The sequence below is a fragment of the Salarias fasciatus genome, chromosome 1, assembly GCF_902148845.1.
Source record: "Salarias fasciatus chromosome 1, fSalaFa1.1, whole genome shotgun sequence".
NCBI lineage: Eukaryota > Metazoa > Chordata > Actinopteri > Blenniiformes > Blenniidae > Salarias > Salarias fasciatus.
The window spans coordinates 9,400,833-9,415,722 of record NC_043745.1 but is presented as its reverse complement, the minus strand read 5'-3'; positions in this window follow the sequence as shown (position 1 = coordinate 9,415,722).

The window sequence follows — 14,890 nt, the reverse complement described above, 5'->3', positions numbered from 1 at the left end:
AACAGCATACTTACTTTTTTTGTGAGGGTGAGCTATTGTTTATTCAGAGGTGAGTCGGGGAGGGTTTTCAGGAAGGACACAATGGAAGTGAATGGTATTTTTGCTTCCCCTCGTCAAACTCATCAAATACAAAATCCAACAACCCCAAAACACTTTAGTGGACACGTTATAATCTGCATATTCACTACGCTGTGGAACACCCACAAATGATATTGGAGCGTTACGACACTGAAGCAAATACTGGGAACTACTTTTTCTTTTGAAATCACTGTGTCCAGATGCCATATTTAGTAAGTAGTTCCGTCTTAGCAATCTTCGCATAAACAACTCAATCTGGTAATTTTGCATTAATATTTCACAGCGTAGTGAATGTGCAGATTATAACGTGTCCACCAAAGTGTTTTGGCAGATGCATGGTTTTGAAAATCAAGGCTGTAAATGCAATGCAGCTTCCTCACTTCATGCAATGTGTGTTTATAGCTACATCAGCTATAGAAATACAGAATAAAAGAGACTGGATACTGTGCCTTCTTTTATGACTTGCTGACTTTTACACATTAGAGTAGGGCATTATCAAAATTTAGACTTTTAAAGGAATACTCCGAAGATTTTGGACCCACGCCCTATCCCGATCATTTACAGAGTTAGATAAGCTCATAAATACCTTTTTTGTGTCCGTTCGTCCAGTGCCTGGCTAACAGCTGTTAGTATCGTAGTTAGCTTAGCTCAACTACGGCAGGTGAAGAGGAGACAGAGCCAGACTGAGAAAGTGGACAAAATCCTCCTTCCGGTGGTCCAGGGGATGGCGTATTAGCACGTGAAGTAAATCCGAATGGTTATAAAACTTCTTAAAAGACGTGTTTTCTTTTCAATCCCTTAAAATAGCGTTTTGATACACACAGATCTGCACAAGCATAGTGCGCTGTGGAAGGATATACCAGGCGCACAGCGGCTGAGTCTATGCTGCCACTGCTGTGCTCCGGTATATCCTTCCGCAGAGCACTGCGCATGTGCAGGTCTGTGTGGATCAAAACATTATTTTAACTAATTGAAAAAAAAGCACATCTTTTAAAATGCTTTATAACCATTCGGATTTACTTCACGTGCTAATACGCCGTCCCCTGGACCACTGGAAGGAGGATTTTGTCCACTTTCTCAGTCCGGCTCTGTCTCCTCTTCACCTGTCGTAGTTGAGCTAAGTTAACTACGATGCTAACAGCTGTTAGCCAGGCACTGGACAAACGGACACAAAAAAGGTATTTATGAGCTTATCTCACTTTGTCAATGATCGGGATAGGGCGTGGGTCCAAAATCTTCAGAGTATTCCTTTAATAATTCGTTTAACATTACGGAAAGTTTTGTTATTGTACTTGAAGAGAATATCATGTTTGCTTTGTATTACTGCCTGCCACAGGGAACACAACAGCTTGCCAAACTGGGCAAAGTGCTTTTGACAGTGGAGAAGGGGACCCTCTCACAGTGTAAAGGCCAGGCCCTTGACGACATTGAGATTGACCCTGAAGGTATGGATGTGTGTATGTTAGTATAATTAAGGTTAGATGTACGCCATGGCTAATATCTCATGAGAAATGCATCATCACTGCCATTTAACTGTAACATACTCTTGATGCTGTATTTGGTTATTTAAGTATAATCATTTCCTCCCTGTCTTGCCACATCACATTTTTTTTAGAAAATGCCTTCTGAAACGGTTGAGTTTGAGTGTGGTCTGCTTATCGTGAAATGAGCGGATTTACCCTGCTGTTCAAGTGCATATCGGAAAGCAGGCTCAGAAACAGCCTGTTCTGTAACTTGACATCACCTTTTCACTTTTCTTTATAGAGATTTCACAGATCCATCTTAAAAGAGACAACTCTAAACGTAAGTGGGATGACACTGAGGTACGTGCTGTGGAAAGACACATGATGGACTTCATACATACTTGCAAGGTACCACGCAAGATGGACTGTCTGCAGTGTATCAGGGCAGAGCCCGACACACTGAGAGACTGCAACTGGACTGGTGTAAAAAATCGAATCACTGCTATGAAGAAAAAGGCTTGTGCTAAACAATAAGAGCCAGTATTTGATACTTTACAGATCATTCATCAAATCATCCTTTTCTCTTTTGAAATAAATTGACTTCTTACCTCTTACTTATATGTTTCTACCCACAGAAATAAGAGCCAGTTTTTGTTAGTTTTCAGTAATTCATCAGCTCATCGTTATCTTTTGGAAGAAATAGACTTGTTACACGCTACCTATATGTTTGGAACCACATAAATTGTTGTTCTGAGCTTTGATGTTCACACATTGTTTCAGTAAAACACATTTTGACAGCATACCTTAGTTTGTTGGGTGATGTTTATTTTCATGCAAATTTGATTCTGGTTCCAATGTGGCTAAGATATTCAGTCTAAATCTTATTTAGAACAAAGTGTTTCCTGTAGAATTTTATTGAATCTCAAGTAAGTCAGTAAGTACAATTTATTTATAAGGCGCTTTTCACAGATCATCCGTCACAAAGTGCTTCACAGTGTAAAAATCACAAAGAGGTCAAAGACATTACACAGTACATAAAAACAAGGAGATTAGAGTATGTGTTACTGCCGAGACAGCGCTGACCGGGGGTCTAGAATGCCTTCTGAAACAGATATGTTTTTAAGAGTTCCTTGAAAGCATCCACTGAGTCCAGGGAGCAGGTCCGGAGGAAGCTCGTTACAGAGGCGCGGCACAGTGGATGTAAAAGAGTATTCACCCCTGGTTTTAAAACAAGCATGGGGAACTCTCAGAAGGTTCCGATCAGATGACCTGAGGCTCAACTGTTGTTAATAGTCCTTACAACATAAAAATTGCTAATATGGCAAGGACTGGCCATTACTTAAGCCATTGTCCTTCAGTTGTTTTGGTTTCTATTGGAAAAGTTAAATAAGAAAAAAGTTAGTGCATTTCTGTAGATGCCAAGAGCTACTCAGGAGCAGTGTTGAGACTGAATTTGATGGTTGAATATTCTCATAACTCAAGCATAACAAAAATACATGCTAGAATTACTTTTATGGACTTTTGTCCCCAAAGGAATTTGAGGCACCTAAAAGTGACTTTTATGAGTTTGTGTATCTGTGTACAGTTGAAGTCCTCAAAATGGACATTAAAATTATTTGTCCCCAATCTCAAGGTAAAAATTCAAGTTGGACAAAAGTTGTTTTAAACTAAAATCCCAGGTGATTTTCATCATCTGGGTGTTCCCGGTGATACATTACACTTACCGGCATCTCTCTAAACCATTCAGAAAGTGGTGTTCCCAAAAGTAGGGTATTTTGATGTGCGCCCCCAAAGAGGACATAAGGCAGTATGTGTGTGTGTGTGTGTGTGTGTGTGTGCTTCTTGAAGAAAATAATGGATTTGCACAGGGGAGGACAAAAGGAAGGACTCTTCCTTTCAGGTGAGATGAGGCATGCTGTCAGAGACATGTTGCTCGGCGAGCGGTGGGGATTATTCCACTGTTTCATGTTGAACGTTATCATGGGCAGGCAGACTGATGTGGGCTAAAACTGGCAAAAAAAAAAAAAAAAGAATGCAAACCAAGGTCAAGCATTTCCCTCTCTGTCTCTCTCGTCTGTCTCCGCCAGTTGTAGTGAGATTTGTTTGGGGGAAAGTGAGATGAAATGTCAAGAGCGGACTGATTGCCTGGGAAAGGGAGATCCTAATTAACTCTCTCTGGTGGCGATCGCCTGCTACCTCCCTCATGCGGCGTTGCGCCTGTATGAATCTTTCATCTCATCCTCCTCGTCTCGCCTCCCGAGGACACGGCTCCACTTGCAAAGCCTGCCAAAGGACAGACGGATACAACAAATGCAAAGGTCAGAAAAGAGATAGCGTGGCTGTGAATGACAGACTCTCTCACTGGGATGCAGACAGATGGAAAAACAGTCCTTCAGGACTGTAAGCAGCGCAGGACAAGAGGAAGTGACATCGACGAGTTCCCCGACATTGAAATACAGAATACCGAGCACGGTGGGTGCTCGGTCAGTACCGGGGTAAGATGTGCTGTTTGAGCGTAATGACGATACTGAAGCAGAGAGGCAAAAATCTAATAGATTTGTGGAGACGTGTTTTGCTTGTTAAAACCTCTGTTTAGTTGTGTTTGTTCTTTGCATGTGCTTTTATAGATTTCTGGGCTTTCACGCTGTTCTGACTCGATTAAGAGAAGTCTCCTAACAAGCTGTAGGTGAAACGTTTCTCTGCAACAGTTGGCAGAGCAACCTGTAGACACGTAGACCCAGAAATCTCCAGTGACGGTGCACTTTTGGCAGCAATGCATCAAGGTAGGGATGTATAATGCATTGTCTCAGATGTTGACCTATGACTGCCACAAGCACATGTTTGCATCTATGATTTTCAGATTGGAAATAAAATACAAAGAGCCTGATTTACTAAGATCCCGTTCAAATCCTGCTCGTCACTGTCAAATTGCAGGGATCAAACCTGGAGCCTTCCAATTGAGAGAGCACCTAAAGACCCGAGAAATGATGCCGTGCAATGAACGATTACTTGATTAGTTGAATTAGCATCTGTTGGAATCTTTTTTGTCTTTCAACAATAAGCATTCATTGACCACCGACGTTATTTAATCTAATCAATTATCATGACTGGAGCATGTCAATGTTGATCAGTGAGTTTTTCCAGAATATAAAAAGCATCTTTCTGATATTAATTATGCTAATCAAACCATCTTCAGATCTTTTTGCATCTTCTTCTCATTTTCTTTCTTTTTTTTTTTTCTTGTAAACAAATATTAATATTGATTTTGAAAATATGTAATTATATTTTTTTCCTGACACATTTTGTGTAAATTTGTATGGTCTTTAGTTGGGTAACAAATAGAAATGCACCAATACCCTGATCAGTTTCAGGTCTAATACCGCACGGAGTAGTTGTACTTGCGCTCAGAAAAAAGGATCCCCAATACAACTAAGAGAATACTACGTGACGTTATGTGTCCGCAACGTCACCCGCAGGTGCACAAGCAATGTCTGCAGTTTGGACAAACTTTATTAAAAATGAGAATGACAAAAGTATGACAGACTGTGTGAACTATCATCTGCCAAAATATCAAGAGGAGGCGAAAGATCATTAATACAACATTTAGACCAGCAGACTTAAGTCGAAGTCGCTCGTTAGTTTGACAACTCTGCATGTAACTCCGAGCTGAGCAACATGCCACAGAGTTTACCCATGACTAAAGTTCATGATAAAGCTTGTTTAACAGTGAACTGGAGCATGTGGCGGCTCACAGGAAGCTCAGTCCCTCGATGTACAGCCTACCGTACGTAGATAGACACATGCACTGCCTTCTGCGTACTGTTGGCTGTTGGAAGTGTGTGTTGCATCGATGCATCGCACATCGGCTATGGAAGATGAATTAGGCTTTTTGGCATTAACAGGTACTCGGCAAAGACAAGTAGCTAAAGGTTAGTACTCGTACTTGTACTCCTTTAAAAAAGTGGCATTAATTTTTTTCCTATCAAAAAGAACATTATTAAGACTGGAAAAAAAATCACAGAGAGGAAGTCTCAGCCACAGAGGACTGAAAAGAAGCGAAAATGGGTCAAAAAAGGAAAAAGAAAAGAAAATAATCTACTTGAAGCTTTAGGGTGAAAGGAACATAGTTATTGACCTTCAAGTGAGAGTGAAAGCTTTACATCAGACTGAGCTGCTGGCTGTGTTGTCTTCAGTGCTGGAAAACGATGAGAACCTGGAGGTTTGGGAGCCGATGGAGGCCCACAGAGGAAGCTTCTCCGGGGACGGATCATAAGCAGCCTCCTGCAGAGTTCAGAGATCAAAGGCAACCAATTATTGGAGAACTTACACCTCAGTATTCATGCCCCACGCCGGATGACTGTACTTCCACCGTCGCTACCGGCTGGTTTACCCCGTCACTGTTTTTCCACATTTTAATGTTTTTTCTAGCAATGTGCATGTGTTCTCTACTGGAACTATAGCATTTCCACATTCGGTGCTCAAATGAGTGCAGTGAGTGAGTCATTTAGATGCATAAGCGTCTCACAGTGAAAACATGCATTTGTCTAAATAATCGCGTGGGTTAAAATCATTGACCTGCATTTATTGCGGGTGCAAACACTAATCTTTTATTCATCTTCTGCCGTTTAACATTCCATTCATCTTATAAGGTCATTTGATTTAATTCGTTTAGCAGCCAACTAATTCTTGCCACATACATCCAAACAGATCTTTGCTCATGCCCGGCGCAGACGCCTGACAAATGCCGCCATGTATTAAATAGATGGAGCCCTTCATTGTTCAGTATATTGAAGTGGGCCGTGTCAATAAAGGTCAAGTGCTTCACTGAAACGTACCGAGGTGCCAAGAAGTTATCCATCAAACCAGACACGGATGTGGCACGCATGGTTAATGAAGGCCGGCCAGCCGTCACATGTATCATCGCTCTTTGTGCGTTGATGGATGAGAGGAGCATACAATCCTGTAAAAAGCCTCTCTATTATCATCATTATACAAGTGGATACCGTCACAACATGGAAAGACAATTGTGGAATATAAACACAGTATTTCTTTGCTTATGTTTGTTTTCTGGAGGTGGTGCACTTCAGTAAAGTCACGTATAACAAGTCATGTTTCTAAAAACGTGCAGCGATGACTAAAGATGAACAAGTCAATTTTTGCCTGCGCACGTTGTTGGATTCACATTAAGACAAAACAAACAGTAAATTACTGCCCAGCTTCTGGTCTGAGGTAGCACTTGATTGAATGAGATGCCATCTGGAGGGCGAAGAGTCTTCTAGTGATGTTTATCGAGGAGGATATTGAAACAGGAATGGCTTCTGTATTATTTGATTTTCTTACTGAGCCGTGTTTTTCTGCCTTTACGGTGAAATTGCATTTCTTCCGAGAGTTTGCTTTATTGAAAACTTGCCTTTCAATTTGAATCAGTGTCCCCATTTAAGATGAGCAGCCTGTCAATTCAGTGTACCTGCGTCGAAACGTCCTGCCTGCATTGCTGAGATCATGAGTGCCGCATGAATCTAGAGGAAATTTACAGCTGAAACTATACAGTGAAGCACTTACTTAATATTGGACAGAATGACTCATGCTAAGAATATTTCATTACAAGATGAAGTCTGGTGTGTATTGTGTTGTTTCATAACTGATGTGTCAAAGCCAGTAAATGAAGCCCCAAACTGTCTTGAAAATACCTATATATGCGAGATAGCAAGCACAAAACCGGTGGTTTTAGAAAGAAAAGTGGAAGAAAATACAAGACAGATCATGACAGACAGGACAGCAGCAGCCTTTACCGGTCTATTACTATGGATGAGGATTACCTTGATCAAGGACCCACAGTAGTTTCAATTAGGACCGGGCCGCTTCCCATCCCCCACTGACATGTCCTGCCAGTTAAGGGATTCAAATTGGTGACCTTCCAGTTACAAGCTCACTTCATTAACCTCTTGCTGGAGCCCATCTGCTTCAAGGATTGACCTTGTGTGCAATTAAAAATGATCCTCTGCATACTTCAGTTGTGTTAAGTGTTTATTAATCTGTCCGCTCTCCTTTGGCTCCTGATGTCAACATGGAAGGAACTCACTGTGTTTTGTCCATTCTCTGTAAACCCAAATCATATTTCGGTGTGTAAATCTCTGTCAGTTCAGTGAAAACTGTACACCTGCAGTAAAATATATGAAGTGGACTTTCCTATTCGATATTGGGTTCACAAAAATGGGACAAATGTGAGATCAGGGTGGATTTTTATCAGTGAAAGCTGTATATCGTGAACATTTGGTCATAATAACTCCCTCCCTCTCCTGGCAAACTGCTTTTTTGCAAACTCGGATCGAGTGAAAGATCCCATTAAACTTGAATTTATTCCAAGAAAACTTAATAGGGTCAGTCTTGAGGAAGGACGAACAACCTAAAAGGTTCATAAGATATTAGATTGGGAAAATGGGAAAGAATAACAAAACTCAAAAATGTAATCGTTTTAGCTTTGGGCTGTGGGGAAAATCACATGAAAATGCTGCCCTTCATATTGCAGATGCCCACAGGTTACACCATTTCAATTCCTTTCCTCTGGTAAACCACTTTCTATCACTAGGGCAGCCACATTTCCAGTGACTAATACACTACCTCTAACTATGGGGAAAAGATGTCAGGGTCAACACCCTGACCTCCTCTCTGCCTTCTAACAATACCGGTGTTTCTTTCTTTACTCCCCTCTAATTGTTGTGTAGCTTTGTGTACATCAACACACAGAACTGCCTGTTCTTCCACTCCTTTCTATCAAATGTTATTCTTTTACTCTGCATTCTTTTCTCTTTCTCTTCACTCATTGTGCTGACCACTAAGTGAACCGGTGAAGGTCATTATAGCGCACAGATGCTCCACAAAAGCACACCAGTGATGATCGCTTGTTGCACTGAAATATAATCGTGTCTCGAAAAGAAAAATCCAAATCAATGAAAATCAAAAACAGCGCTCTTTCTAAGGGTGAATTGAAAACTAACTTGTACTAGAGTGATGTGAATTGACGTCTGTGGAGACGGAAAGGAATGTAACAACACAATCTATCAAACGCAGTGGATGGATGCAGTGCTGTTTGAAGACTGGAGACACTGATATTATTACTGGAGTGAAACAGCTTCGGTGCTGATTGTCTTGACTGAACAAGAGAAAAAATAAATACAATCAAACAGGCAGCATAACCGTGCACTTAATGAAGAAAAGGCGTTACTCTCAATATGTTACACTGAGTGTACATGCAGTGAACAGCTCAATAGCTCAGTATAACATGTAGCCCACAATGATTGATGCAACGATGCGAAGGAATAAAACAGAAGCCGTCTGGGTTCTGCTGCTGGTGGGAAGCGGTTTGGGGATTGGATTATTGTGGACCTGTAGGATATTCCAGAGGGGAGAAGCTGGTGGCAGCTGGTGGGCTGGGTGTGACGGTCGCTGCTTCTTCGAGCCGCTTGGCTGGGAGTCAAATGGGAAAGGTTGCGTTACATTCTGTGGAGGGCGCCCAGAGCAATGTTCCCATTTGGTCTTTGTGCGACGGCCCGAAGTGCCATCTCAGGTAGTGAGCAATGATGGTCTCCTATGATCTCTTTGGTGTGATGAGACATAATGCCTCTTCAGCTGTCTGATGATGCCCAGACTTCTTGGCCTTTTTCTAATGATGTGCCTGGTGTCACTGATATGGGCGCCGTGGAATGTCAGAGCCTGCAAAGCAGAGTTTGATATTTGTGATCTCTCAGGTCTTTTTATTGAGATACTGAACAAAGAGGTCACTGTTGCCTCACCGATGTATGGCTCAATTCTCGATTCACCCCTCGTTGCAGCTGAGCCACCTCAGTATTGATCAGTCCATTGTTGTCCTTGAATTCTGCAAGCTGCGGTGCAATAGGCTCTGTTTGTTCAGAAGAAAACCATGAGAGGAGATAACATTCTGCCTTGGGGTGCTTTTGTACTGAGGGTCAAAGGTCACAATGCGCCCTGTAGCTCTAATAACCTTGATAGATTTACTTCTGTTACACTAAATGCTGAAAACCAGGGACTTTTGCAGCCTTGTGGAGCGTAGGAGAGGGTGAAAGCTTATCTAAAGTCTACAAATATGTGCAGGTGTTGGTAGATTTGAGGAGGTGCGGACTGAAGTGAAGACCCTCCAGTCCATCAGCAGGGGTGTCCAGGACCTCTGAAAGGCCACAACCAGGCTCTCAAATGCTTTGGTCGTAACTAAAGTCAGAGCAATTTGCTTCGAGTCAGTGAGGCATGCTGCTTTCCGATGACTGAGGTTTCTGGAGCAGTGTGGGACCGCACTGCCACAGGGAGGTGTTGAAAGAGTCAGTGGATGCTGGAGCTGGCTGATCACACATGACTGAACTGGCCACAGTTGATCTGGCTCTACAGTCTTACCTTTTATTTGTCCTAAGAAGAGGCTACATGGTGAGAGCAGGGAAATGGGGGGAAATACGATATTGATGGAAAGTTATGTCACATTTATGTCACATGATCAGACTCTTGGAGGTCATTAGAAACAGCTGCAAACTTTAACTTTTCATTCACTTAAAACAAAACTGAAGATGAGAAAACCAACAAAAAAGGAGGGTGTCTGATTTCACGTCCCAAGAAAGGAGCTACTGTCCAGATGTTCAAGCATCCAAATGAATATAGAGAAGAAAAGAGAATCAAGAGTATTCATACAGGTGTGTAACAGGATTAAAAGCTTGGCTTCTCTCCTTTTTTCAGGAAAACCCTGATGGAATAATGATCCATCTTGAAGTCCTGGTCCTCTTTATGAGCAGGAGTTCAAGCAGACGTCCGATATGGACGACATCTCTGTTCAGTGTGATACAGGAAATGAAGCTGCACCACTGATCAACACATTTAGAGGTTTTAATAGAATTCGATTAAACAAAATTCCAGTTTTCATTGTCTTTCTCAGTAAATGATGTTTGGGCTTATAGAAAAAAATAAACTGCAAAGCCTACTGTACATCAATAAATCCTGATTGTCTGGATTATTCCAGAACAGGTAAATACAGAGTGAGCATAAATATATTCTCTACTGTAATATGTTTCATAGATTTTTCATTTCAAAGCTGAAGCCAAGCGTTTTTTTAACCTGTTGCAGTGCTGCGTACTCAGGCTCGACGTCTACATGTGACACACACAGTCGGCCACACGTTCATGTGCAGCTGCATGAATTGGAACGCATTTTCTCCTCAAGTCAGACTTGCTTTTCCGCTGCAGTCGTCTTTAAAATTTCAGCCTGCAGTGTGCACCTGCCTTTCACTCTGACGCCTTCTACACAAACACGCTGCTGATTAGCATAAATCCTGCGGCTTCACACTCGTGGCGAAGACTGCGTGTGTGTGAGGAGTAGCGTCTTGTATTATGTTGATCAGTAAATGACAGGAGGTGAGTCATCACACGCGGGCTGATGTTGCTGCTGCTTTCGTGACTCGTCACTTCGGTGAAGGGGAGAAGTGGAGTAAACACAGCTGTGGAGGGTCTTTGCAGGCGAGCTGTGTTTTATTTATGAGCCCTGCGCACTGATTTAAACAACAGCATTGTCTTCTGTGTGTGTGTGTGTGTGTGTGTGTGTGTGTGTGTGTGTGTGTGTGTGTGTGTGTGTGTGTGTATCTTCAAATCTCACATTTCATACACAAACTTCAACTTCAATTTTATTGATTTGATCACCAAGAAAAACAGGTGGAAATGTCCCCATGCTCCTGATCGGTGAGTTCACGTTCATTGATCGTCGCAGCTGAGATTATTGAGGCACAGCGTACTCAGGCAAGAATTCACTCACTCATCACGACACATTCAAACAGGTAATCGCTGGTTTGCAGTTGTGCATAATCTCAGAAATTCATGAATAAATAAATAAATAAATGAATAAATAAATGTGTGCATATTGCTCAAACAGCAGAATCTACTGTATATTAACATATACAAATTCCACAGTGTTAATTAAATCACTTATAGTGGCATTCTAGTTTTAGTACAATACGTTATTTATTAAGAATGAAAGTTTGCCATATAATATGACATGTTTTTCAACCGTCAGGCTTTTCATGTGAAACTTTCTAATGTAATGTTTAGGTATTAAATGGAGAAGATCAACACGGTGAAGATGAAGAACAATAAGCATGGAAGGTGATCGGGAAATGTGTTCCGTCCATTTTTGTTCCAGTTATAGCTAAAGAAGCTAAGTTCAAGGTTTTTGACATGTCAGTAAAAAAAGAAGATAAAAACAAGAGCATTTGTAGTGTACGTATTGTAGTTTAAATAACAGGTGACATCTTGCAGTCAAAGACAACAGTTCCTAAAGCTTCACTATCAAAGAAAAGCTGAACTATCACCAATCACCAATCAATAAATCAGTTTTAAAGTTAATTGTGTGAATTTCACTTTCAGTGTGTGAGAGGTGACATGTCTGGTTTATTTAGATTAAAAACCACTTTTATTCAGCGTGTCCCGTCTGTTAGTGAAGTGGCTTCAGTGGCTGACGGAGGGAGATCAGTTTTATTCCTCCATGTTCAAAAACAAACAAACAAAGAGGAAACGTAGACCAGAGGAGCTGATCGCATCCCAAAGCAGCATAATTCACAAAGTTATTATAATGTGAAGCTTTCTTTTTTAAAAACAGCCAATAAGCTTCACGCTGCTGTGTCAGTGAGCTGTTTTACACTGTGATGCTTGTGAGCAGCCGAAGTGGAGACAGATGAAAACACAGCACAGCCGGTGAAACTAAAACCTGTGGAAGCAGTGAGCTGGTCTCGCCTGTGCGCCGCGACCGGAGCCGCCACAGCCCTCACTCCAGCTGGGAGACCGCTTCTCCTTTTTTCCTAAAGAGGGACACAGCTGCTTGCAAGAAAAACAGAATAAAATATTACCTGGACCAATCGCGGAGTCCTTTTTTCATATGAGGAACTGAAAATATAAGAATCGCAAACATCTTTCTCTGCTCACACGGGCCACAGTTTGATGCTTTGGAAAAAAAGACATACTGCTGTTAGGCTCAAGACAAAAAGATTAAAAGAGAGATCAATCCAGGCCAATCCACACTGTGGCTAGCCTGTAATTTTGGGATTCCCAATCCTCACTGTGTCTGTATTAATTTTGTCTCCAAGAAATGCCATGTCCAATTGGGAGTAACCACACAGGCTTTTTTCTTCTTTCTTTCTTTCTTTTTTGGAACTGTGCTGTCCACTTCATCACACTGGGAGAGCCTGTAAATTAACCCGGCTGGTGTGTGTCTGGGCGACTGGTTGCTTTTAGATTACAGAGTTGGAAAGGTGGGAAAGCTCCCTCTGCCCATCCAGCCCAATGTGCACAGAAAGAGTGAAAAATTCCCCTTTTTTCAGATCCCAGAAATCCTCACATGTTGTCATTGAAGTGTTCATATTAGAAGACAGAACCCTCCCTCCACACGTCGAGAGCAGCCGTAATCTCCATCGCGGTGCAGCCCACGAACATCTGCTCAGGTTTCTCTTTCACTCGCTCCTGAAATCCAGGTCACACTTGTGTGTGTGGTGCACGCTATCTAACCCTGCTGATTGTTTTCCATGTTTTAGTGGACATCCGGTCTGCAGCTGCAGGTCTAAAACACCTTTTAAGATAATAGAGCCGTTTTAAAAGGTATAATTAAACCCATCTGTTTCGTCTGGCTTTAATGCAGTGCTTTAGAATGTGTAATGTTGTTTTATCGCCCATTATTTACCATCATGTTTCAGTAAAATTTGATTTGTTTTCTCCTTTTCAACCATTGTAGTGAGTCTGTGCACAGGAATACCAAATGAAATAGCTTAGGGGAAAAGCTTTTTTTTTTTTTTGTTTTTTTTTTTGGGGGGGTGGGGGGTGGGGGGAGCTGGGGCGGGGGGGGGGGGGGGGGGGGGGGGGGTTAAAGTTGCCTAACTGGTACACCTTTCCATCACAGAGAGAAAAAAAAGAGTGACACACACACACACACACACACAGCAAGAATGAGACGTGTTGCTGCTGTTGTGTTGTTCTCTGCCGCTGCTCGTCAGAATGTAAAGGTCGTTTACAGTTTCTGTCTCGATTGTTTAATGAGGCGCTGCTCAGTACTGTGTGGTTGTGTGACTGCTGCTGCTTGAGAGACGTTTGGATCTGTATGGTAACTTTAAAAGTGATATATCAGCAAAAGGTTATTGTCAAGATTTTTTGAGTTTTTCTTTGCTGTGGTGGAGAGTTTATGTATTGAAAATGTGTATATTTTCACAAACCCACACTGAAAATTACTGCAATCTCAGAATGAATCCAATTTCAATGAGACTTTCTTATGAAAAATAAAGTAGAACATCCAGAAAGTTCTCCTGTAGCTGTTGCATTCTGCATTTTTTTTTACAACTCACCCTGACAGCACAACTGTGAGGTTAGTTTGATAGCAAAGAAGTAGCTAGGTTTGATGACAATATCACTGATCTGTCAGCTCAAATCTCAGTGTTTCATTGTTTTTGCTGCTCTTATGGAGTTTGTCTGAAAGAAAAAAAAAAAAAATTTTACAATCCCCTGGTGGTTTAGTGGGCCGGATCAGAACATCATCTTGGTCAGTTTTGGCCCACGTGCCTCATGTTTGACACTGCTGTTTGAAGAACTGTCAGTTTCTTTATTAATAAGAAAATTAAATGTTTGCTTCAGGTGGAAGAAATCAGTACATGTGACGTGTGAAGGACTGACGTTCATCAAGAGCAGGAGTAAAATAATGGACTCTCATCTAAAAAGGCATACTTGTCTGTAACTACATTCCCACATCACAGGGAGTGTGAGGCATACTCTTTGTGTTCGAGGGCAACATTAATTATCATGTTCTACTTCTTTATGCTCACTGAGGTCGAGTGTATTGCAGTATGATTACTTGGAGGAGTACTTAAAACACCATTCAATGAATTTCTTCTTTGTTCCACCTCCAGCACTCCCTCATAAAAAAGGAAATCAGGCAGCCGTTGTCTAATTTAATCTTTTTGCTCTGCTGGATCCTATTATTATTGCAGATGCCATGTCCTGGTCAAAAATAACATTAAGAGAAGCATTTTGTATTGAGGCCACTGATCTCCAGAGCTGTCCCCTTTATTATGGGCGGTGCGTAATTCACCCCAATGACCTCAATTAGAAACCTGGATTTTCTCCTTTTCTTTCTTGTTGTCTACATTATGGTAATACTGGGACCTGACGCCTCAGTCAGTCCGTCTCCCGTATGCCCGGCAGTGCTCTGTCTGTCTGGGTGACCACATCCTGTCCCACAGCTGTCTGCCGCTGATGTTTAATGGCATCATAAAGTCCTGTCTGGTCTGACAGCTTTCCAGGGGAAGACAGTCGAGTAAACAACTA